Here is a 25,871-nt window from a genome sequence, read left to right on the forward strand (position 1 = left end):
AAAGATATTCTTCACCCAAAAAATAGCATTCTTATCTCTACCAGCTAAAATCTCTGCATGAATGGGACTAGGCGCACTGCTCCTCAAACAAGAAGCTACGAGAGGGTTACCAAACGATGCAGTTTAAACGTGACAAAACTTCTGTCAAAGACATGCAAATAAGTTCAGCATAGAAGAAAAGTTCGAGCATTTGGAGCCAACGAAAAGTAGAAACAGCTATGTTTAGTACCTCCTTCGAGAGAGCTGAATGCATCGCAACTGAAAACTGGCATCCAGGGTAGAAGACAACATTTGAGTCTCCTTGGGCACTCTCACTACAACTGCCATAGCCACAATCAAGCAGGATGGTTTGAAACATTCTTTCCAAACATCTATGGAGGGGCTTCTTGTTAGAGTCATGGCATCTCTCTGGATTCATCCACTCAGTCCCAATTTCTTCTAGGAACAGGTGTTAGGAGTGAGGGCTGTTTGGTGGCTGTGCCCAGTAAATGTGAGGAGGTTTTCTATTGTCGGGATGTGTTTAGCCATGTCCAGCCTTGGGTTTTTGCTCTGTTCCATGGCCTCATAGCTCCCTGCAGACTTTTGGTTTGTTTCCGCAGCAGGCTTCTGCCTTCCCAGGGTTCCGCGGGTGCTTCTGCTCTTGTTTCTCCCAGTCTCCTTATTTTAGGGATTTTATTCCCTGGTCGTAGGGGCTGATGAGTGGGTCGGCAGGTTTGGGCTGAGCCTGTATACGGGCACCTTGGGGAGCACCTTCAGTTACTGCATTTAGCACTGGTGGGGGGTGCCCCAGTAGGCAGAAGTTGGAGACCGAAGGTAGGCAGCCCTAGCATTTTTCCCAGCAGCCCCAACAGTTTTGCTTGGCAGCCATAGTGGGGTTTGCAGGCGGTGACAGGCATCTTATGGAGGCGGTCCTTTGCTAGGAGAGATGAGCTGCAGCCATCCACTGACTAGAGCACCACCAATCATCAGATCATACAGATCTACAGAGTGAGCACCTCATTTATGCAATCGCCACGACAGCCCTATTGATCGCACATGCATTCAACCGGGCTATAGGAGAGGGTTCCCAGAGGAGTGGACCAGGCACACCATTGTGCCGATCCACAAGTCTGGAGACACCTTGAACCCAAGGAATTACAATACTGGACTATCATGATTGGCCATACAATGGCCAAACTATATGGGGTAGTTCTTGAGGCGGAGCACACTTCTTACGCAGAGGCCGAGGATCTACGGGCTCCTGGCAGGTAGGGTTCAGGCGGACCTTCTCCACTATCGACCACATCTTCGTTCTGTGCTGCATCATTGATGGGGCAAAGGTGCGGAAGAAGAGGCTATATTGTTGCTTTGTGGATTTTTGCAAACTGTTTGACACCGTCCCACGGGAGAGGCTCTTTCCACGACTTCAGAGTTTGGGATACCTTCGGAGATGATATGGGCCATCTATGCTCTCTATGAGAGAGTGACTGGGAGAGTTCGTTGTCCAGGCGGTATGTCAGAGTCTATTGCCAGAACCACTGGTGTTAAGCAAGGATGCCCCCTCTCCCCAAACTTTCTTCAGACTCTACATCGACGAGATCTCCGACTACATCCTACGAGCGGGAGGGACAGGAGCAAACCTAGCACGTACCACAATCCACGTTATGCTATATGCTGACGACATTGTACTGATTTCAGAGTCACCAGAGGGCCTACAGAGCCATGTAAGAGCTTTAGATAAGCTTGTACAGACAGAGGACTCACAGTGAATCTTGCAAAAACCAAGATCATGATCTTCCACGCCTCCAGCAGTCCAACGGGCAGCCACATTTAAAGCAACAGGAGGACCACTAGAGGTGGTCACCTCCTACATCTACTTGGGAGTCACATCCACCAGCAGACAGGGACCGTTCTCCATGGCACAGGCCGCCATTGATAGACTCACCAAAGGATATTCAGCATTGGCCATGCTAGGGCGGAGATGTCATCAGACACACTTTCAAGAGCCCCGCACAAAGGGGTGGCTATTCGACACATTAGTCACTCCAGCTCTGATGTATACAGCAGCCGTGTGGGTACCCTGATTGACAGATAGCCAGTGGGTACAGATTGACGGACCTCAGATCTATATGATTTTTCGCCTGTTTCAAAGCAAGCATACAGTGCTACCGGACATCATGAGGGCAGAGCTCCCCCCCCCCCCCCCCCCCCCCCCCAAACGTAATGCCGTTTCTTGCCCCAAGAAACGGAACGGAGTTCCTTGGGAGTTTCGGACCAAAAGAAACGGAGTTTCTTGAGTGAAAAAAAAAAAAAAAAACCCCAAAAAAAGTTGAGGGCAAATGTCTAATGTTCCAGGACTCAAATTCTTGAGCATCAATAGTTCCATTAGATAACTATGTTAGGCTTGGCTCAATGGATTTCTTATCTTTATGTTTATGAACCCTATCTTTTTATATTGCGGTGATTTATAGGTTTGGAGTTTGGACATGTTATGGCTCTTGACTCTTCACTTATGACTCAGTCACATTTTGTTTAGTTTCTTGACATTGAGTAGTATCATGTACGACTGTCTTTTTATGACATTGAAAACTGTCTTTGAATGGAATGTGAGTTTAAGTTTGTGTTGGGTTAAAAGCCCAACGCCCCCTTTTATGTACATTTTGAAAGGTAACTAACCTTTGGCCAAGTTCACATTGAACTTGGCCACTAACTTAAAAATGGTCCTATACTTTTAATACAGGGTATGTGAGCCCATTTGCTCACTCGCTTATTCCCCTCTACAAATCGAGTAGCGCTCTCTCTCTCTCTGCAACTTCGTTCCCTAGTGCCCCCTTCTCTGCAGGCCATAGCCACCTCTCCAAGCACAACTCCTGCACATCTCCTCGTGCTCTATCACTTGCACACACTGCTACGCGCTCATCAACTGGTATCAGAGCCAAATTAGGGTTTGCTTCCAAACCTGCATACGCTGATTTTCAGCCAAGGAGGTCAACTTTCACGCAAAATTTTACAATTTTATCGCCAAAGTACTCATCCCCTGACACTAGAGGGCTCTTGGCAAGTCAAATTGACCTAGAACAGGCTGAAATTAGGTCAAAATCAATAAATTACAAGTTATGACAACAAAATACAGGTTTTGCAAATCATGTATTAAGGTGTGGGAACATCTTTACTAGGTCCCTGCTACCCGAAAACAAAGAAATTGCCGTCCCAAAACACGTGTTTTCAACAAATTTTAGATTTACGCAGGTTTTTGCAAGTGTATTTTGATGCATCTACATTGAGGAAAGTGCAAATTGATGCAATCTATGCACATTGGACAAGTTTTGGCTATGTATGATCATTCGTGGCTCAATTTACTGCAATTTGATGCTACAAATTGGGGCTTTTGCTTATACATGCTTCTAAAGGCTGTGCATTAGCCTTAAGTATGTTCTGTGAGGCTAAAAACAACTAAAATTGTTGTTTTTGAGCACAAATTCACTCGTTGAAATTTCTTGCGCATAAATTTCAGAAATTGTTTTTTGTGCCTAAATCGGCCCATCTTGCCCCAAATTGCTCTAGTGCACACTTCTGTGAGGTTATACTCCGGTTTTGGCCCATTTTGCCCCAAAATTCAGGGTACTAGCTCTCTTACTCGTGCAACTATGGCCTCATCTTCTTCAGATGTGAAGAATCTCTTCGAGATTAGGAGGTTCGATGGAACAGGTTTTGACCTTTGGAAAGACAGGATCCAGGGAATCCTATTTCTTAAGGATTGTAAAGGGGCACTTGAACAGGTAAAGCCATAGAATATATTGGATGAAGCATGGGTTAGCCTGAACAAGAAGACAGTTACATACATTAAAATGGCCATGACCGATGAAACAGTCATTGATTTGAAAGGTCTCACAAATGCTTTTGATGTGTGGGAGAAGTTAAAGGCGATGTATGAGAATACAACGCATGTCAACCAAGTGCATTTGATGCGAAAACTTGTTGGCATGCAGCTAGATGAGTCCAAGAGCGCTGCAGAGCACTTGTCGTTGTTTACAGGTACTTTGTCGCAGTTACAGGATTCAGGTTTGCCTCCTTTTGATGATAAGCTGAAAGCTATCTTCTTGCTTATGACCTTACCTGATTCATGGGAAACGTTGGTGGTTTCATTGTCGGATAACCCCAATTTGACCTTTGATGGAGTCACGGGTTCTATCTTGAATGAGGAAATCAAGAGGAAAGCAGGTGGTGAGGGAGGCAGCTCTGCCAACATGGTTAGAGGCAGGACATAGAAGAAGAATGTCTATGCACAAAGGAGTAAGAGTAGAGTAAGGAAAGGGGAAATGCCAGCAACGGCAAGGGTGATGTGACTTGCTATCAGTGTGGCAAGAAAGGTCACAAGAAACCCAATTGCAGGTCCTACAAAGGCGAGTTAGAACGGAAAAAGAATGGTGGAAACAAAAAGAAAGAGAAGGAAGTCAAGATAGATGCACAGGATAGCTCAAAGGACAAAGAGAAGGCCAACGTGGCTTCTAGTGTTGTGATTGAGGAGCTGTCAGATGTAGAGGACATCTTGTGTGCCACTTTGTCAGATGATGATGCTCATGACCTTGATGCCTCTCTTAATGTTCATACACAGGACATGCAGATCACCAAGAGTGATCTTATTGATGTTTTGTTGACTGTCAATGATGCATTATCCGAGACTTGGATAGATGATTCCGGTGCTTCATTTCATGTGACTCCTATCAAAGAGTGTTTCTCTACTTTTGATGCAGGCAAGCATGGCCATGTATACCTTGGAAACAATCATGCATGTTCCATTGAGGGTATTGGCACTGTGCATCTCTCCATAGATGGCGCAAATGAGCTTGTCTTGCATGAAGTTAGATATGTGCCGGGAATCAAGAAGAGTCTGCTTTCTGTTGGTCAGATGGATATGCATGGTTACAGCATCTTGTTTGAGAAAGAATCATGGAAAATGACTAAAGGCTCAAGGCTGATTGTAAAGGGCACAAAGAAAGGGACACTTTACTGCATGCATGGAAAGGCCCTGTTGGGCAAGTTTATTGCATTGGCTGAAATTAACTCTCACATGGAGTTCTGGCACAAGAGGCTTGGCTATATGAGCCAAAAGGGCCTTTCTAAGCTTTGTACTTTGAACAAGCTTGATGCTAAAGGCACAAAGCTTGACTTTTGTAATGAATGTCAATATGGCAAGCAAGAAAAGCGTTCTTATTACTCCGGTGTCTCTCGTAATCTTGTGTGCTTGATCTTGTACATTCTGATGTATATAGCATGCCTACTAAGTCTATGGGAGATGCATGCTATTTTGTCTCCTTTGTTGATGATCATTCTAGGTAAATTTGGGTTTATTTGCTTAAATCTAAGGATGAAGCCTTTGCTGCGTTTAAGAAATTTCATGCATTTGTGGCCACCAAACAGGTAGAAAGCTGAAATGCTTGCGTACGGACAATGGGGGGGAGTTCACAAGTGCTGAATTTAACAAATTTTGTGAAAATTTGGGCATTAAGAGGGAGCTTACTGTGCCATACAGCCCCTCTTCTAATGGTGTGGCTGAAAGATTCAATAGGACACTTTGTGAGAGGGTGAGATGCATGCTATCCTCAGCTAACCTCTCTCATGGATTTTGTGAAGAGGCTTTGAAAACTGGAGTCCATATATGCAATCGATCCCCTCACATGTCTTTGAAAGGTGACATCCCTGAAGAGGTTTGGTCTGGCAAGCCTGCTTCATATGATCACTTACGCATTTTTGGTTGCGAAGCCTCCAAAGTTGAATTCTCTTGCCAGCTGCAATCATTTCTTGGATGGGTGGGCCAAGCACCTGCTTGAAGAAAGATGTACATGCAGTACCTATTGGTTTTATTTCACATTTTTTCAGGATCTCCTAGTTTTTCAATATTTCCTCTCACCGAGACGGTGAGCGGTCTTGTGGCGGGCAACCTGTAGCAGGCTACAATGTCACTTTCATAGGACACTCAGTTAGTACGGTTGGTCTGGCCTGGTTCACACTAGTCAGACTCTGGACGGACTCTCTGGGCTGGGCTGGGCTGGGACACGTGGCAGGATACGGACGGTGGTCTAGTGGACGTCGTGGCCAAGTCACCACCACCACTCACTTTGGAGATTGGCTTAGGTGGCTGACATTTATGAGCCGTTGGGTCATTATCATCATCGTCTTCACCTTTGGTCCAGCATCGTCCTCTAGAGCAATGAGTCTATACACAGAGCACGTCTTCACCATCCCGGCACATCTGAGCCTCGACACCCCATTGTACCTGTGAGTCCTGGGCTGGAGCTGAGTGTGCTGCACGCCAGAGTCTGTATTGGTGCTTTGAGATAGTCGAGTCACTTGTTGTGGTCTACTCTACTGCTGCTGTTGTGTCTCTGTGAGCTAGGGTGTGTCTATTATTTCCTGTTTTCAGTCTGTTTGAGTGAGATTGTCTCGCACATTGCACTGAGGACCACCCACTGTAGAGAGCACGACACATTATCCGCGCTACAGGCTCGCAATGGCTGGTCATTCCGGACAGCCTGGCCAAACCGGGATGGGGCTTCCGAAACGACTGGGCAGCAATCAAAAATGGGTAAAATCTTCAGCTCCCTCTTATAAAATACAAACACCCCCCCCCAAGCCCTTGCTCCCCATCCTCCCATGTATAACATTTTACATCCCCATTAGCACAGGATGGAGCTACATGGTTGTACTACCCTAAGCATATAGATGGGCACACATCCCTAGTTGTAGAGCTCCACCAAGCCCTTTCCTTTTATTATGTACCAGTTTGAACTATTTTGTCTTTTCCGATAGATGGAGGACACACACATGTATACTTGATCTGTCTCATAGGTTGACTTCTGCCCCACATAGACGTTAAAAAGCTCTCTCTCTCTCTCTCTCTCTCTCTCTCTCTCTCTCTCTCTCTCTCTCTCTCTCTGCCCCCGCTCACTGCCCTGCTCCCGCCGCCCTGCCCCCTGCTCTGCACGGGTGCCCCTGCGCCCTCTCTCTCTCTCTCTCTCTCTCTCTCTCTCTCTCTCTCTCTCTCTCTCTCTCTGGCCCCTCGCGCTCCCCTGCTACCCCCGCTACCTCTTTGCCCCCGCCGTTTGAAGACCGCCCCGCTCCCTCTCTCTATCGCGATGCCCCCCCCTCTCCCCGTCTATCGCTCCCCCTCCCCCCTCCTCTGCCTGTCGCGCTACCCCCCCCCCCCCGTCCCCTCTTTGTCTATCGCGCCCCCCCTACTCAGTCTATCGCCCCCCCCTCCCTTTTTTAATTTAATTTAATTTAATTTAGTTTAAATTTTTCAACCTATCTCTCCTCCCCCCCCCCCTTCTGTCTATCGCGTCCCGCCTCCTCGGTCTATCCCCCCCCCCCCCCCCCCCCCCCTCCTTTTTTTGTCTATCGCACCCCCCACCCCTCCACTATCTATCACGAGAACCCCCCCCCCTCTCTCTCTCTCTCTCTCTCTCTCTCTCTCTCTCTCTCTCTCTCTCTCTCTCTCTCTCTCTCTCTCTCTCTCTCTCTCTCTGTGATTCTTTGGGCCTCACCGTAATGGATCAACGTCAAGGCCATGAATGCTCAATGGGTGTTGCACAAACTGTCACACTTGAAGAAGACTCTGCACAGGACACGGAAGCCGCCAATGTCTCACCTGTTTGCAAGCCACGAGCAAAGGCAACCTTCATGCTCACGAATAAGCGAATGGCGCAGATGGAGAGGGAAATGAAGGAGTGGAAATCAGAGATGGAAGGATGGTGGAAGGAGAAGGCCAACCTCCTTCAGATGGTCTTCAATGAAGGCGCACAGTGGAAGAAGGAGAAAGAGAGCCTTAACGCAAAAATACAGACACTCAAAGAAGAAGTCTCAGCCCTCAAACAGGAGAACCCAAACGCCGAGATACGGGTACTCAAAAAAGAAGTCTCAGCCCTTAAACAAGATCTTGCTGATAGAGTAAGCAATGGACTAGAGGAGGGCGAATTTCAACCCTCGGTAATAGATGAAATCAAGGAAATTAAGGAACAGGTAAGGATGATCACAGAGGAAGAGAAATTGAGTGTGGCAAAGACATCTTCATGGGCGGAGATGATAACAAGGACACAGAAAAAGGCGGACGAGGCTGAAAAATGGATTGAGGTCGCTAAGAAAGGGAAAGGTCAAGAAACTCCTTGTATACCGATGCTTATCAACATGACTCTCGAAGAGGAACAAAGAAGGCGGATGCGAGCACTGCATGTGAGAGTGACTGGTCTCAAGGACATAAACAATGTGGAGAAAGAGGTCACAAGCCTTACATCCATGATGGGGATGGAGAAGCCTTTGCACACAAAGGCATGGAGGGTAGGTAAGAAAAGTGATGGCACGGGAGAGTCTTCAAAGGGGAGAGCTCTCATACTATGCTTCCCCTCGTTGGAAGAGAAGAAGGAATTCTTGAGGAAGAGGCCTACTCTCAAAAAGACAGGTATTTTCCTCGGTGATGACCTGACTCTCTCACAACTCGCACATATGAGAGAGGTAATGCCAGAGATTACAGCGGCAAGGGAGAAGGGAAAGATAGCCTTCTACAGAGATGGACGGGTGGTGATTTTAGAGTGGCGTACTACATGACGGTGCGAGACCTATGGGACCACACTGAAGATGGCTACCTGGAATTGTAATGGGTCTATGAGGTTGGACGTGGGTGCATTTGAGGAGAGTTTCAAAGACAAGGATATTGTGTTCTTCTCAGAGACTCATCAGGCCCCTGGACAGGTAATGCCACATGTGGTGGGATACAGATGGGAAACAGCTCACAGGACAAATGCGAGATCTGAGCATGGGAGTAGAGGTTCAGGAGGAGTAGCAGTGCTATTCAGAGAGGAACTACAACCATTACTACATATTGTACGAAGAGATGATCATGCTAGATATATGTGGGTGAGACTGAGACCTGACACAGCTCGATTCTTATATATTGCCATATGTTACTTCCTCCCAGTACATCAATGTATGTCGCATCCAGAGGGCAAGCGCCTTTCTCTATCCTAGATGATGACATTTGGGAATTTTCTAGGGATGGTGATATCATTCTCCTAGGGGACTTCAATGCCCGAACGGGCAACTCGCAGACAGTCTTCTACGACACTTCAGATGAGGTGCTTAGAGAGCTGGATGTGGGTGAGTTGGGACTTGACAGATGCTCAGATGATAGAGAGCAGATGGAGTATGGGAGATACCTCATGGAAATGACGACTACAGATGGATTAGCTATACTTAATGGCTTACAACGATTTCCTGGAGCACCCGGTTTCACATGCTTTCCACACAGACATGGGGCCAGTACAATGGATTATGTTATGACACAACCGAGCTTTATCCCCTACATTCAGGATTTCACAGTGGGAGCCAGGCCAGTGGGCATAGCAATAGATCATGCTCTCTTGACACTGTCCGTTAAATTTCAATATAGTACAACCCAGACATCAAGAGGCAAGTCACACACCCGCTATACATTCACTCCAAAGACTGATTTCGTTTATACAGAGGAGATCTGGGACCGTCTATTGGAAGGCACAGCTAGTACAAATGGTACAGGCCTCTCAGTGGAGGAGTGCACCACTTTACTGACTGAGACACTGCATGGGGCTGCATCAGTGGCATACCCACACACTCAGCCGGGCAAGAGATGACATTCTGGGAGCATGCCCCATAATAGTTGGTATGATGAGGAATGCAGAGAGATGAGAACTCAGCTTCAGAGGGATCTTCTTTTAGGAGTCATCACTTACAGACAGTCTCCGATTGCTTTCCGACGCCTTGTGCGACGGAAGAAGCGAGCTTACCTAGCTCAGATGGAACGAGACTTATATCAGATGTTCTTGAGTAGGGACTCGGGAGAGGCATGGCGACTCTTCCATGAGCACTCCCCTCGCCCAGTGATTACTTCACCTGATGTGTGGGGCCAATATGCGACATCATTATATACGGTTCCTGGACAGGAACCCCTTCCAGACCCTACCAAGCCTTGCCCAGCTGCGAGCACTTTCTTTACACCTGAGATGGTACAAAGAGCCATCGACAGGATGAGCACCAGGAAGGCATATGATCATGACGGTCTAGTAGCGGAGCACTTTATACATGCCAGGGATATGCTGATGGAGGTTCTCGCAGTGTTTTTCAATCGTGCCATGTGTGAGGGGTTACCTGAGACTTGGAGGCTGTCTAATATTGTGCCCATCTTCAAGGCTGGGGACCCCACAGAGCCTGGGAACTACCGCACTATTATGGTGGGACACACATTGGCAAGGTTGTATGCATCTATTCTGGAGCAACACTTGAGTAATTGGGCAGAGGGCGAGGGTGTACGAGCAAGGGGTCAAGCCGGCTTCAAGAGGGGTTTCTCCACTCTTGATCATATTCTGACACTCAGGGCCATCATTGAGGAGGGCAGAGCACATGGGAGACGGATCTATTGTAGCTTTGTGAATTTTCGCAAAGCATTTGACATGGTACCAAGAACCCGATTGATGTGTAGATTGCAGGAGATGGGGGTGCCCATAGAGGTGATTTGGGGGATTATGGCTTTGTACAGATCAGTGGTAGGACATGTACGCACTCCGGAAGGGGTATCTGATTTAGTTCACTCTACTATTGGAGTGAAACAGGGCTGCCCATTGTCTCCTACTCTATTTGGTATGTATGTTGATGAGGTGTCTGAGTACATTGACAGAGAGGGTGACAGGGGTGTCAAGCTGGCAGGGACGTGGATCCCATTGTATACAGATGCATACACTTACCTGGGGGTAGTCTTTACTGGACCGAGATTTTCTTTGAGAAGAGCAGCAGAGACTAGACTAACTAGAGCTGGTGTGGCTCTGGGAGGAATGGAGAGGATGTGTTCGCAGGTTCAGTTCCAGGAACCTAGGACAAACTTATGGCTCTTTGATACTTTGGTTGCTTCTACTATGTTATATGGGGTGCAGGTTTGGGGACCTTCTATAGGCCAAGATGGCTGGAGGCATATGGAGAAGCCCCTGGTACCTATGATCTCTCGGCTGATTAGAGCCAAGGCTTCCGTACCGCATGATATCATTCGAGCGGAATTACCTACCCCCCCTATGGAGATTGAGGCGCTTACCAGATCAGTCTCCTTCGTACACAGTCTGTGGGATACTACCAGAGACAGATATGCCAGGGCGGCTCTAGAGTCCTCCAGACAATTAGCTCTTAATGGGGATACATCATGCTGGTTTGCACAGATGGCATCATGGTTTCAGACACATAGTTTCACCATGGACAGGTTGCCTCCTTTTCAATACTCTCTACAGGCACCCTTGAGGTCTCTGACACGGGTAGAGATTAATAGACTTATTCGTCAAGATCTGATCCAGTTGAACACGAGGAGGACATGGATAGAGCCGTTACAGGAGTTGGGCACAAAGATGGCTTTCTATAGAGAGCATCTTCTCCACCTCACGGGGGATGGGTTTGTGATTCGACCTAGCTATATGGACACGCATCTTTCTCATGGTTTGCGTTGTGCCATTGGCCAGATACGCACGTCCTCACATCAGCTCGAGATTGAGACTGGCAGATTCAGAGGGACACCAACAGATAGCAGAATATGCCGCTTATGCTATCTAGAGCAAGAGACAGAAGCACATTACATATGTCATTGCACAGTGTACTATGAGATACGAGGCCGTTCTCATTGTCTATTCAGAGAAGGTTTTGGGCCTCTATCTAGGGTCATGAGTTATGAGGATCAAAGATGTCTTGGGCTATATCTACTTGAGTTACACAGGCATAAAAGAAACTTTACTGAGGAGAGCTGAAGAGCGACAACCCCAGAGACAAATCACAGATTTCTTTACAATAGATATTGCACACCCAGAAGAACAGACAGAGGAGCAACCAACAGTGGAGAGGTCTACCTGCACTACTGGCATTCTCATAGACCGAGCATTGGAGCTAGGGAGATCTAGACGACCCCGATGGAGAAGAGGAGCTACACAGTTTCGAAGGAGGCTACAGCAAAGGATTCGAGCCATACTCTTTCGTCGTCCACAGTGCAGATGAAGATGGATCCCTATAAAGATGGATCTCTACTCCCCTCCCATATTGCCTTCACATTGTGCTGCTTAGTTTAGGATCCCACAGTATTTATATTTTGTCCCAAGCAGCCCAATCAATGTGAGTCCTCTCTCCAAGCTGACGGGGTGGATTAACCGAAGAATCAAGAATTGCAGCATTCCAAATGAGAGGCTCGCACTCAATCTGCTCACGACATGAGGGAGGTGAGCGTATGATAGCCCGTCGCATGGAAACCCAAATCTGAAGGAGCGATCGGATGAAGGGTGAGAGGGTGGTGGTGGACAGGGGGGCATCCGTAAAGAGAAAACGATACCCTGTATGCCAAGTATGACCGTCTCTAGTGCCGAGTCGTGGAGTCACTGTGCAAAGAGCCGCCTGAAGAAGCATCTTCCAAGGTTCTTGACCGGGAAAAAGACCCCGAACAATAAGCTTGGTAAGAAGGGCGCGGCTCTGTAACTCTGGATCAATAATGCCAAGGCCTCCCTCTGACCTAGGACGAATAATCGTGGACCAGCGAACTAGAGTACGAGTATCAGTAGTCCCATCTGTACCACTACATAAAAAGTTCCGCACTAGTCGGCGGAGCTGAGCTATCACACCGGAATGTAACATCCAACAAGAGGCCGTATACCATACTGTAGCCAGAATGACCTTGTTGGCGACCAATGCACGGCCAGCCAACGACAGATGACGTGAAGACCAATGGCATAGCTTCCTGCGAATAGACTGTAGTACGGGTGCAAACTGCTGCTGTGAGGAAACATCAAATCCAACCTGAAAGCCCAGATATCTGCATGTCTGACTCGACTGCAACCATGTGAAACCATCAGCTACCCCCCAAGTAGGTATGTCATCACTGCCAACCAGTAACCCATAGGATTTATGCCAGTTAATGCGTGCACCACAGGCAATGCAAAAAACATGTAGGGCCTCCCGCATGGCGTCAAGAGAAACTAGCAAACAGCGCAACATGAGCATAGTGTCATCAGCAAACTCCTGATCGATAAGGTCAGGAGCTGTAGGTACTGGCATGGTCAAGCCACGAAATGCATGACTCTGAGCACGAAGAAAGTCGGACATAGTCTCTCCCACAAACAGATACAGATATGTTGCTAAAGGACATCCCTGACGGACAGATCGAGAAAGCTCAAAACTGCGACTGACACGGCCACCAATAGTAATAGCACTGCTGGCAGTTCTGAAGAGAGCGGAAATGCCTGAGATCCATCTCGAAGGGAAACCCATCCTGGCTAAAGATCCTTCGAGAAAATCCCACTCAACACAATCGTATGCTTTCTCGAAGTCAAGGATGATAAAAGCGAGAGGTTTAGAAGATGATCTGGCCCACTCTACTGCCTCATAAAAAGTGAAGATATTATCCAGGATGCATCGATCCATGACAAAGCCTATCTGAGAAGTATGAATAATATCTGGTAAGAATGGCCGCAAGCGATGGCTGATCAGTAATGCTAATATCTTATAGACCGAAGGGAGTAGGGTAATAGGTCTCCATTGTCAGAGCTGAGTGGTGTCACCCCCCTTCGGAATAAGAGATATGAGACCTGAACAAAGATCCGGATGCATATATCCTGATGCAAAGATTTCCTGACAACCGCGAAGTAGTGGTATATGCAATACATCCCAATATATCAAAAAGAAAGCTCTAGTGAGGCCATCCTCTCCTGGATAGGAGGATGGATCAAGACTCTCTATAGCAGCATGGAGTTCTGCAAGTGTGAAGGGTGCCAACAAGATCTCTGTCATAGTGTCTGTACAACGGTGTCGAGTGTGCTGCGAGATCTGCTCACGGGCAAGTAAAACCTCAGTAGTGCATAAATCAGCAGTGAACAATGTCTCAAAATAATCTGCAGACATATCAAGAATAACATCAGGATGCATATGTAGTGTCCCCTGAGCATCGCACAAAGTCCGAAGGGTGGTGCCAGGAGGGCGCTCTTTATGCGCAGCGAAGAAGTCTTTATTCATTCGATCAGCTTTACCTATCCAATGAGATACTGAAGCATGATGAGTGAACTCAGACCTAGCCTCCTGTACGCGACGAATCTCTTCTGTGAGCTCTGTCTGTCTAGCAGCGAGATAAGCATCCCGAGGCCACTCCTCAAGCAAGCGCTGAGTGGAACCAAGAGGGATGTTAAGATCAGACTCGCGTACTCTCAACTGACGATGAATAATAGCAGTCTGGTCACGGCAGTAAATACTAGACTGAGTAATGCAATGAGCAAGAAACTCTCCAAGGGGTCCACAATAAGAAGCATCCGCGGACCATAAGTCACGAATCTGCTGCTGCAATACTTAAGTGGTGGAGAACACTGTCAGGGATGCGACAGCCTCGTCTCTGTGCAGAGGATCTAGTGAAGGAGATAAACAATGAGATGGGTAAATGATCTGAGAGGCTGGTATCTCTCCATATAGTAGTAAATCCGCCTAGAGCTACTGCCCAAGGGCCAATGTAAAAACGATCAAGTCGCTCTAATAATCTCCCCTGCTGTCTCTGAAACCCCCAAGAGTAATGAAGTGTAGCAGGGTGGTGACCAAAAGAGGGTATGTGCCAGGCGTCAACACCTTGAATAGCTAGAAGAAATCGATCCCAAGCTAGCTGCTCATCGGGAGAAATGGATGATAGAACTTGAGGTGTGATGACTCGCCAATCAGAGTCGCTCTCAACGTTGTTGAAGTCACCCCCAACAACCCAAGAGTCTACAGCAGGTAGAACAACAACCAAGGAGGACCAAAAAGTAGCCCTTTCCCGAGGGGTAGTGCGTGCATAGACTGACATAAAACCAATGATAGATTCCCGAATCCGAATAGAAACATAAAATGCTCTGCCAGCGACAAGTGTGCCATGCTGCTGAACCAAGGCCAAGTAACGTGGCCCCACTGAAATGCATACACCGCAACTCTCTCCATGAAGGCCTAGAGCAGGCTCCCAAAAAGTGCGGGCGCCCGAGGGCATGAGATTGCCAAAAGGAGTGGCAATCTTATGCTCCTGTACTAGTAATATATCCATAGTGCCCACTACATGAGCGTGTAAATCTCTGCGAAGTAAAAGCTTACGGGAACCTTTTACCCGAGAAGTCTGTAAACCATTAGCATTCCAAGAAACTACATGTAAATCCATAGACAGCATGAAAGAGTTTGTATAGCATCTGACTAACTGCGCATCTTCTTGGAGGCAGCTGGGCCATCCAAGGGGTGAGCTTCAGGCGTAGGAAAGGAACCCGCAAGCCCTCTCTAAGATATGGTGTCTCATTGCACCAACTGCGCACCTCAGCTTGTTTACATTGCATTACCGATGCTGCAGCTTTGACACCCCAAATGCGCATAGACATAGGAAGCACCACATCTGAGGATACATGAATGACCATAGGCAATGAATAGCAAGCATAAACATCACTCCACTCCATAGCACCAATACATGAAGGGTAGTGAGGAGACAAAACATCAGGAGCGGAAGTAGACAACCATAAATGAAGCTGAGCCATAGTCTGTGCGTGCACAAAATGTAGAACCTGATCCTCGGACCATTCCTGAGCAGCGTGGAATGGAAGGAAAAAGGAATGGGTAGGCTGAGAGCTAATGCCTATTAAAGAGGGAACACAACCTCTCTTGTGATGCATAAGGTAGAGTTGCACCCGCAATTGCCCTTCTGAGTCACCGCACATCTCAGCCCGGTGAGTGCCCCAGGAAAGAGGGCAAGAGCTGAGAAAACTCCGTGGGACGTAAGTATGAGCTGCTGAGGGAGGGGGAGGACCAGAAGGTGGAGGGGGGAGAGTAAGGGCGAGAGGAAGAGGAGGAGAAGGGAGAGGTAGTAGCGGTGAATGATCCATCTGCATGGGAACAGGGACCTCGGGAAGAGGGGAAGGAGCGGGCGGGGGAACTGCAGGTGAAGGAGGTGCTGGTAAGAGAGGTAAGTGATCCTGTGGAGAAGAAGAAGAATGGCGAGGAGATGCAGGGGGTAAGGGGGTGGTGGAAACTTGAGAGGGAGCAGGAGAGGTAACACTGGGGGCTGGCTGCGTTGTTGATTGCTGATGAGGACGGAAGGAATGATTACGACCCACTGTCTGCCATGCTGCCTCAGTGGGAGCTGAAGCAAAGGGAGGAACATGGAGGGTCGGAGCTCGAGGAGCGCCTGTAGGCTGTTGAGGTGCTTTACTAGTAGAAGGAGGAACCGGCTGTTGACGCTGACCACGTGGCTGAGCATGGTTGCCACGAGCCGATTGTTGTTGCCGCCGATGACGTGGCAGGGTGGGGCAATCTCGAGCCAAGTGTCCCATCTCGTGACAGCGTAAGCACTGTCCTGGGCGGCCAGTGACTACCATTCGGAGAGAGTAGTCTCGATCGCGCACAGCCACAATAACTGTATCTGGTAATGAAGTATCCCCAAACACCAAGACCTGAATGCAAGGTGGGCCAGATGAGAAGATGCAGGATCCTGGAACTACCGTGCCAAAATGAGCAGCAATCATCTGAAGGAGATGCTCATCAATAAAATGGAGAGGCATATCTGGGAAGGAGAGCGTCAGAGGGAATCTGGGAATAAGGTGTCGACTGTCAAACTCCTCAGTGGAAAACTCGGGATACCACCTCGTCAAGTATATCATCCTGCGATCAGAGAGTATCGGAGAGCGAGCCAGGAGAGCTGAGGCAGTGGCGGGATCTGAAAGACATACCATGAAGATGCCCCTGCTACGGAATGTAAGCTCCGAGATTCGTCCCTGAGTAGTGCCCGATGCAGTCTGACACCAATCACGTATAGAAGATCGAGGTGGAGACTGTCCAATCATCCGGCCAACCAAGGCATGCTGAGCCAAGTGTTGTACTTTGGAGTCGATGCGTGTCAACAGGTCGCCAGTGCAGTCCACGCAACAGGCAAGTGGTGATGGAGCGCCGTGCGTAGCACTCGAGACCGGAAAAGCCGCTATGAAGAATGGGCGAGACTGGCAAACTGTAAAAGCAAGACCCGAAGTGAAGCTTGGACTCTCTCTCTCTCTCTCTCTCTCTCTCTCTCTCTCTCTCTCTCTCTCTCCCCCCTGCGCCACTGCTGCTGCTCCTGCGCGCGCCACTGCTGCTGCCCCCTGTGCGCGCCACTGTTGCTGCTGTTTCACCCCCTGCGCACGCCACTGCTGCTGCTGTTGAACCCGTTGTAGCTGACTTGTTGCGACTGCACGCTGCCAAGGCTGTAGCACTTGCCGCTGCCTCACTGTGGCAGCATTACCAAGTGCACCAGGCCCGCTGCCCCCAATCTCTCACACACGGATACATACCCACACACACACTACACACATACACACATACACACAAGTACTCCCTCTCTTCCCCTTCTCCCCTCTTCTTCACAATATGAAGAGAGGGTAGTTACGAAGACAGCCATGTCTTCCCCCATCATCAAGACGCCGGCATCGACAATGAAGACAACGTTCATGCTCACGAACAAGAGGCTTGCACAATTGGAGAAGGACATGAAAGAATGGCGGATGGAGAGAGAGATATGGGAGGAGGAGAAAGCCGCCCTCATCAAGCTATGGAACGAAGAGAAGGAGGACATGAGAGCGGAAATACAAAATCTCAAAGAGGAGAAGGAGAGAAGGGAACGGGAGAACGGGAAGGAGAGGGAGAGATGGAGGAAAGAGCAAGAAGAGATGAAGGCACAAATCGATCTCCTTCATGCTTCCATCACATCCCTCACCCCCGAAGAAGGAGAGATTAAAGAGGAGGCTAAGGAAGCCCTCAAGGAGGAGATCACCAAAGCCCTCACCGCAAGCATTGAGGACAAATTAGAGGCCACCAAAGAAGGATGGGTCGAAGTGGTCAAAAAGAACATCAAGAAGGTTGCAAGAGAGGAAGCCCAAAAAGATGAGGTACTCATCGTACACACAACCATCGAGGAGGAGAAGATGCGACAAGCTCGCCGTCTCAATGTGCGAGTGACCGGCATCAAAGAAGAAGAAGGGTCTACACCCGAGAACGATGGGAAAGCTTTATGCAAGAAAGTGGGATACAAGGAAGAAGAAATCCCTTTCTCCAAAGTTTGGAGAGCCGGCAAAGATCCAAAGAAGAGAGCTCTCATCCTCCAATTCGCCTCCGAGGAGTCTCGAACTTCTTTCCTCCGAAAGAGGGTCATCTTGAGAGGGCTAGAAGGCCCCCCGATTTATCTTGATGATGACCTCACAAAGATGCAACAAGATCACCGTCGCGCGTGCATGCCTAGAGTCCACCAAGCCCGCAAAGAAGGGAAGAAGGCAGTATATCGAGATGGTAGGGTTATCATTGATGGCAAGACCATCGCATAGGGACTCGCGGCCTGTGGGACACACGAGGAGATTCATGTCACGGTTTGGAATTGCAATGGAGACCTATGGACACACCCAGAGAGACTTGAGGAGGTGATGAGAGGTCGAGACATCATTCTACTTACAGAGACACACGAGAGCCCAGAGAGAGGGCTACCACGGATACATGGATTCCAGTGGGAGTCTCTACATCGGGGATGTATGCGCCAGCACACCACTCGTGGCTCAGGAAGAGTGGCCATACTCTTTAGACAGGGGCTTCACAGTAGACTACAGATTGTTGCCCGGGACCCACAGGCCCGCTACATGTGGATTCGCCTCGAGCTCTCACGAGACAGGATCGTCTACATTGCCCTTTGCTACTTTGCTCCCACAGGCTCCAGATTCGCCCCTATTGAGCAGGAGTCACCATACGCATGCCTCACGGAGGAGATTATGGAGTACTCCACACTGGGTGAAGTCTTCCTTATGGGAGACTTCAATGCTCGTACGCGCAGTGAGCAGTGTGAGGCATATGACCACGAGGACCCAGAGGCACTACACACTCTAGATGAGGAGGCTACTATGAGAGATACAGCAGACAGAGCTCCAGTCATAGCCTACGGACGACATCTACTTCGACTTGGCTCCCAGCACCGTCTCGTTATTTATAACGGGATGGTCCAGTGGCCCACCTCAGGGGGCCTGACTTGTATGCCACATGGAGTTGCAGAGGGAGGGGGGAGTACGGTCGACTATATTCTGGGACCCAGGGAGGCTACACACCTTATCACATCCTTCACCATTCCACCCATACCCATCGGAGCCGACCACACATACCTCTGTTTCTCCATCACCGGAGATACCATCCCACACAGCTCCACAGCACACACTCCACACACCACCATCCATTTCACACATGAGCTAGCCTCTCTTTACTCAGCCATGCATGGCCTATGCCTCCTCCACCTATCCACACCACTCTCAGTTCTCACATCACATATCTCTTCCGTTCTCCACACTTCAGCTATTAGCTCCTTTCCACACACCACTCACACAGGACGCACTCCCCCCCCCGGGACTATGCCTCAGAACCGCTGGTATGATGATGAGTGCAGAGAGCTATACCGACGCCTCCGCGCACAGCGAGCCTTAGGAGAGATCACAGAGAGAGAGGCCAGACGGCATATGAAGACGGTGACACGCCAAGAGCGGCGAGCATTCGAAGAGGCACATGAGCTTGAGCTATACCGCCTATTCATGAGCATGGATAGCGCGACAGCATGGCGCACCCTGCGCGAGCCACGTCCGACTACAGCTATTGAGGATCCACAGATATGGCATGATTATGCAGAGCGACTTTACGAGGTGCCAGGACAGCCTCCTATCCCACAGCCACACGAGCCACGCCCCACGTGCTCCTCCTTCTTTACAGCACAGATGGTAGAGAGGGCCATACGCCGCATGCAGCACAGACGATCAGCTGACCATACTGGATTACAGAGTGAGCACATCATTTATGCGGCCTCCACTATAGCCCCGTTGATTGCACATGTCTTCAACCGGGCTATAGGGGAGGGCTTCCCAGAGGAGTGGACACAGCACACCATAGTGCCTATCCACAAATCTGGCGACACCCTGGATCCAGGGAACTACAGGACTATCATGATTGGCCACACGATGGCCAAGCTATATGGAGCAGTACTTGAGGCACAGCTCAGCTACTACGCAGAGATCGAGGGTTTACGAGCTCCAGGCCAGGCACGTTTCAGACGAGCTTTCTCCACCACTGATCACATCTTCGTTCTACGCTGCCTCATTGATGGGGCAAAGGCGCGGAAGAAGAGGCTTTACTGCTGCTTTGTGGATTTCCGCAAGGCCTTTGACACAGTCCCACGCGAGAGACTCTTCCAGCGCCTTCACAGCATTGGGGTACCAACACAGATGATTTGGGCCATATATGCTCTCTACGAGAAGGTGACGGGTCGAGTTCGTTGCCCAGGCGGTTTTTCAGAGACCATTGCTAGCACCATTGGTGTTAAGCAAGGATGCCCACTCTCCCCGACACTCTTTGGGCTCTACATCGACGAGATCTCCGACTACATACTGCGAGCAGGGGGAGGGGGGAGCGACTTGGCAGGTACTCCGGTCCACATCATGTTATATGCTGATGATATTGTGTTGATTTCAGAGTCACCCGAGGGCTTGCAACGCCATCTTGAGGCCTTGGACGAATTCAGCACACACAGGGGGTTGACTGTGAACCTTGGCAAAACCAAGGTTATGATCTTTCACACATCCAGTGCAGTGAGGAGCGCTGCCACCTTCACAGCAGCAGGAGGACAGGTTGATGTAGTCACCTCCTATGTCTACCTTGGCATCACATTCACCAGCCTACCAGGACCCTTCACTATGAGGCAGGCTGCTGCTGACAGGCTCACCCGAGGATATGCAGCTCTGGCCATGCTAGAGCGGAGATGCCACCAGGCACACTTTCAGGAACCCCGCACGAAGGGGTGGCTTTTCAACACCTTAGTCACCCCGGCCTTGATGTACTCGGCGGCAGTATGGGCACCAGGATTGACAGCTGACCAGTGGACACAGCTTGAGAGGCCACAGATATGTATGATCTCACGCTTGCTCCGCAGCAAGAAGACAGTGCCACATGACATTATTAGAGCCGAGCTCGCCACACCACCCATGGTGGTAGAGGCACTATTCCAGACAGTCTGCTTCATCCAGAGGATGAGAGAGCTACCTCCTGACAGACTTACTCGTAGAGCATTTGAGGCAGCTATAAAGCTATCAGAGAGTGGGCATGAGAGAGCATGGTACTCACAGGTCAGAGCATGGTTTGAGGGACACGGTCTTGACATGGAGAGCCTACCACCATTCCAATACAACCCCCACTCACCATATGTTCACCTCTCTCGCAGTGAGAGGAACTTGGTACTGAGACAGGATCTGTGGCAGCTATACACTAGGAGAGTCTGGGAGTCACCTGGCTTGGGGACGAGGATGTCAGATTACAGAGACCAGTTTCTCACCATATTGTCCGGGGGGTTCATATAGAGACCACGCTACATGGACACATATATGCCACATAGCTCACGGGTGGCGATTGGTCAGCTGAGAGTGGCTTCACACAGGTTAGAGATTGAGATCGGGAGACATACTGGTGTTCCCAGGGAGGAGCGCGTCTGCAGAGCCTGCACAGAGGAGGTGGAGAGTGAGGAGCACTTTGTATGTAGATGCAGAGCGTACACTGAGATCAGAGGCAGGTATGAGGCCCTATTCAGAGGACAGCCCACTCTCCGAGAGATCATGGACTCTCGAGATCAGAGACAGCTCGGACGGTTCTTACTAGAGATACAGAGCCATCGGGACACACTACTACAGCCACACACAGCTACACAGACAGAGGGGAGACAGTCGCAGCTCACAGACTTCTTTCAGAGGATTACCGCCCCTCCCCCACCAGACACTCAGAGGGGAGTGACACTCCCACAGGCGGAGGTGAGCCGAGCTAGACGACGACCACGAGTCACAGGCTACAGGGGCGCGAGCTCCCACCACCGACAGATCGAGGAGATCCGAGCCCGGGAGCGCCGTGCCACTGAGGAGCGAGTGGCCCGGATGAGGGCCGACCCGACAGCTTTCATCCGGGCAGCCTTGGCACCAGACCCGCCCATGTACCACACCTTACATCCCCCCATTAGTACAGGATGGAGCTAGATAGCTTGATGCATTCTCATGATTGTACTACCTTGAGCATATAGACATGCATATACCCCTAGAGATAGAGCTCCATCCCTCCTCAGATACCCCACTACCTACACTCAGTTTAGTTTTGTATTAGTTTTTGTTTCATTTGTCTTTCCGATAGACGGATGACATACACACCATGTACATTTGATTTGTCTCATAGGCCGATTTCGGCCTGACATAGACGTTAAAAATCTTTCTTTCTTCTTTCTTTCTTTCTTTCTCTCTTTGTCATTTTCTCTTTCTCTCTCTCTCTCAAACACGCTCAGAGCACAGAGGGCGGGGCTCGGGACGAGTGGCAGTGTTATTTAGAGAGGATCTGCAGCCACTGATACATATAGCCCGCAGGGACCAGCAGGCTAGGTACATGTGGGTGAGACTGAAAGCAGAGACACGCAGATACCTCTATCTAGCTATTTGTTACTTTCCCCCGAGTACATCAGTTTATGCACCACCCAAAGGACAGTCCCCTTTCTCTATTTTGGATGATGACATATGGGAGTTCTCTAGGGACGGTGACATTATCATCCTCGAGGACTTCAATGCTAGGACTACCCATCACCAGGCAGTGTTTTATGATACTTCAGAGGAGATGCTAAGAGAGATAGATGTGGCAGAGACGGGCCTTTCCAGACTATCACACGATATGGAATATAATGAGTATGGGCGACACCTGATAGACATGGGCACTGCACATGGATTGGCCATCTTGAACGGCCCACAGAGATTTCTTACTGCGGGAGGCTTTACATGCTTCCCACACACACATGGAGCCAGCAAGGTGGACTATGTCATGGCACAACTGAATCTCATCTCTAGTATCGAGGATCTCACAGTTGGGCCCAGACCGGTGGGGGTGGGGGTGGCGGTGGATCATGCTCTGGTGTCGATGACCATCTCCTTCCATTTCAGTGCAGCACACAAGCCACGAGTAGCAGTCCCTACTCGCTACACATTCACAAGGGAGACGGACTCTGTATACATGGATGGAATCTACAGACGCCTATGCACTGAGAACCCGGGGCGACCTCTGGAGGAGCTAACTACTATACTGACACAGACATTACATGAGGAAGCAGCTGAAGCATACACACACACCCAGCCTGAGCAGAGCCGCTGATTTGGAAGCATGCCTCAAAATAGCTGGTACAATGAGGAGTGCCGCCAGACTAGAGCCAGACTTCAGAGGGAGGTGTTGTTGGGGGACGTCACTCACAGACAGTCACAGATGGACTTCCAACGCCTGATGGGGTAGAAGAAGAGGGCTTTTCTGGCTAGACTCGAACAGGATCTATATCAGCTATCCTTGAGTCAAGACTCGCGTGAGGCGTGGCGGCTCTTTCATGAGCAGTCCCCCCCCCCCCCCCCCCCCCCTGCTATTTCCTCCACAGAGACCTGGGGTTTGTACGCATCATCTTTGTACACAGTACCTGGACAGCCGCCCCTACCCAACCCCCCAGACCCATGCCCACATACATGTGTCTTTTTCACTGCTGAGATGGTGAAGAAAGCCATTGACAGGATGAAGACTGGGAGAGCATATGATCATGAGGGCCTAGTAGCTGAGCATTTCATGCATGCCAAAGACCTACTAGCAGAGCTTCTAGCAGTTATGTTTAACCGTGCCATGTGTGAGGGCCTACCGGACACTTGGAGCCTATCTACGATCGTACCTATCGTCAAATCAGGAGACCCCATGGAGCCTGGGAATTATCGCACTATTATGATTGGGCACACACTGGCACGGTTGTATGCATCCATTCTTGAGCAACAGCTGAGTAGATGGGCACAGAGGGAAGGAATACGTGCAACTGGGCAAGCAAGATTCAGGAGAGGCTTCTTTTTTACTCTTGACCATATCCTAACACTCAGGGCCATCATCGAGGAAGGCAGATCTCATGGGAGACGGATCTATTGTAGCTTTGTGGACTTCCGCAAAGCTTTCGACACGGTACCCAGAGCTAGACTGATGCGCAGATTACAGGAAATGGGAGTACCCACAGAACTCATTTGGGGGATCATGGCATTGTACAGATCAGTAGTAGGGCATGTACGCACCCCGGAGGGACTTTCTACACCGGTTCACTCCACTATTGGGGTGAAGCAGGGCTGCCCGCTCTCTCTCACTCTTTTCGGTATGTATGTGGATGAGATTTCTGACTACATTGACAACGATGGGGATAAAGGTGCTCAGTTGGCAGGGACATGGATTCCACTTTTGTTATATGCTGATGACATAGTGTTGATCTCCGAATCCCCAGAGGGAATGCAACGTCAATTGGATGCTCTGCATACGTTTGCCCATTAAAGTGGTTTGTCTCTCAACCTCGGTAAAACCAAGGTTATGGTGTTTAATACCACCCCACAGTGGATCAGGAGGTCAGCACCTACACTCACATACGGCCAGGAGACTCTGGATTACACAGACGCTTATAGTTACCTTGGAGTGGTTTTTAGTGGACCTACATTCTCACTCAAAAGAGCAGCAGAAACCAGACTTACTAGAGCCCACGCACCATTAGGTAGATTGGAGAGGATGTGTTCGCAGGTTCAGTTTCAGGAGCCCCGGACGAAGCTCTAGCTCTTTGACACCTTGGTGGCTTCAGCATTGCTCTATGGAACCGAGATATGGGGACCTTCACTGGATCACCACGAGAGGACGGGTCGCTCAGACGGATAGGGGAACATGGAGAAACCTCTCGTCTCTATGATCTCGCGGCTCATTAGAGCCAAGGCATCAGTACCACGGGCTATTGTCCGAGCAGAGCTAGCGGCCCCCCCACTTGTGGTGGAGGCGCTCACCAGATCAGTCTCCTTCATAAACCGCACATGGGCACTTCTTAGAGACAGATATGCTCGCATAGCACTTGAATCCTCTCGTCAGTTAGCCATACAAGGAGATACAACATGCTGGTATGGGGAGATGACATCATGGTTTCAGGCACATGGGTTCAGCATAGACCGGCTGCCACCATTCCATTACTCACTGGATGCACCATCTCTCACCCTTACACAGTCAGAGATCACCAAGCTCATACGCCAAGACATGACCCAGCTAGACACCAGAAGGACATGGATACAACCAGCACAAGAATTGGGCACGAAGATGGCTTTTTACAAAGACCATCTTCTCTAGCTTACGGAAGATGGTTTTGTGGCGAGACCCAGATATATGGATACCCACTTGTCTCATGGGATACGATGTGCTATTGGCCAGTTACGCACATCTTCTCACCAGTTGTGGATTGAGACGGGGAGATACAGGGGAGTAGCAGCAGAGGACAGGACATGCTCCTTGTGTAACATGGAACCTGAGACAGAGCTACACTTTACATGTCGCTACCCCGTCTACTACGAGATACGAGGCCGCTTCCATTGCTTATTCAGAGAAGGTTTTGGACCACTCTCAAGAGTCATCGGATATGAAGATCAGAGATGTCTGGGTTTGTTCTTGCTCGAGCTGCGCAGACACAGAGATAGCCTGATGAATGGCGAGGCTAGCCAGTCTCAAAGATGGAACACAGACTTCTTCAGAGCAGGCACGGGACCGCAAGAGCCACTCTCACAGCAGAGCTCCCCCTCGTCTCACACCAGAGGCACATTGATTGACCGAGCGATTGAACTGGGGAAATCCAGACGCCCGCGACAACGAAGAACTACACAGCATCGACGGAGACTATGACAGAAAATTCGGAGCACGCTAGCCAGGCATGCACGACGCCCGGTCAAACTACTAACCATGGAGGAAATTGATGAGATTCGCCAACGACC

At 49.5% G+C, this 25,871-nt stretch overlaps 1 protein-coding gene and 1 pseudogene across 5 annotated transcripts in view; one reads left to right on the forward strand and one right to left on the reverse strand.

The window, feature by feature from the left end:
- The window catches only part of LOC147440016 (uncharacterized), a 97,324-nt gene that overhangs the window by 856 nt on the left and 70,597 nt on the right, over positions 1-25,871 (reverse strand). The window lies entirely within an intron of this gene.
- Positions 1,168-11,936, forward strand: LOC147440017 (uncharacterized; annotated as a pseudogene).

The sequence above is a fragment of the Adiantum capillus-veneris genome, chromosome 16 (genome assembly GCF_014529385.1).
Source record: "Adiantum capillus-veneris isolate H3 chromosome 16, ASM1452938v2, whole genome shotgun sequence".
NCBI lineage: Eukaryota > Viridiplantae > Streptophyta > Polypodiopsida > Polypodiales > Pteridaceae > Adiantum > Adiantum capillus-veneris.